Raw genomic sequence first — 1,228 nt, forward strand, 5'->3', positions numbered from 1 at the left:
TTTACCTGCCAGGGACATGCGGAAGTGAAGCGTTCTTCACTTGCATTTCCGCATGCGGTATACCAAGTGATTTTAGCATCACTTGGAAAGTGCTTGACAACTTGGTCACACTATATAAATCCATACAACCGTCATGGATTTATATAATGTGACCCGAGAGAATGTCAAAAAATAAAAAAGAAATCTATACTTACCCTCCGATGGCCCGCGCTGTCTTGTTTCCCTCTGTCCTGGCTGCCGGCAGCGGTACACTGAAGGACCTGCCGACGTCAGCGTCGCGTGACCCGTCACATGACTCAGCGCCGGTCCTTCAGTACATCGCGAACTGTCGGCATGCGAGGAGGAGCGCACCGTGGGCCGCCAGAAGGTAAGTATATGTTTATTTTTTATTTTATTCTTTTTTTTTACAGTTTTCTATGGTACCCGGGTCCGGAGGAAAGTCTCCTCTCCTCTAGACCCGGGTACCATCCGCACATTAGAAAGCATGGAATGCGCATCTACATATACAGTGATGCGTAATCCATGCGATCTAATGCAAGTGAATGGCGGCGAACACGCAGCACTTCCGCAAAATAATTGTTGGTGCTGCGTTTTTTTCCGCAATGATAATCCACAGCGGAAATCTCCGCAGCATGTGCACAGCACATGCGGATTATCATTGGGGAACATGGCAGACCTTCTACCAAGCGTTTTTTAAGCGTTTCTGCAGCGTTTTTGCCGCTGCGGAAACGCTTAAAAAAACGCATCGTGGGCACACAGCCTATCTATTATTATCTCTAGTTATCATATTTTGTTGTTTTCTACTGTCTTATGGACCGTATGTTCGGGTTGTTCTTTTTTTATATCCTCTCTGTAACAGAGAAGGAGAATGATCTTCACCAGCAATCAGCCCCTGCAATGAAGCAGAACTGAGAGGTGACTTCATGCACAGAAGAGATCACTACAGCTCCTCCTCGTGGTTGGGGAGTTTGGACACTTTAGAGCACATTTCTCAACTTACAAACTCCCTGAAAGTATAGTTTCTTGATTTTTTTAAGCTTGAATGGAAGGTCAGAAACTAGCATTGCCAGTGACAGTGCGCTCTCTCGCCAGCTCTAAAGAGAGGTGATGAGCTGGCAACAGAACACACTGTCAGTGAGAGAACTCGGTGAAAATAGACAATCGCCGTCCCCAAAAGTGATGCCACTTTCAGGGGAGAGGCTGGTTCCTGATCGACATGTTCTCTCTT

General features: G+C 46.5%; 1 pseudogene; it reads right to left on the minus strand.

Moving 5' to 3' along the window:
- Positions 1–823: 823 nt before the first annotated feature.
- Positions 824–1,023, minus strand: LOC141160476 (small nucleolar RNA U3; annotated as a pseudogene).
- Positions 1,024–1,228: the final 205 nt, after the last annotated feature.

This window comes from Phyllobates terribilis, unplaced genomic scaffold (assembly GCF_046119375.1).
Source record: "Phyllobates terribilis strain yellow unplaced genomic scaffold, ASM4611937v1 Scaffold_8__6_contigs__length_399053987, whole genome shotgun sequence".
NCBI classification, from domain to species: Eukaryota; Metazoa; Chordata; class Amphibia; order Anura; family Dendrobatidae; genus Phyllobates; species Phyllobates terribilis.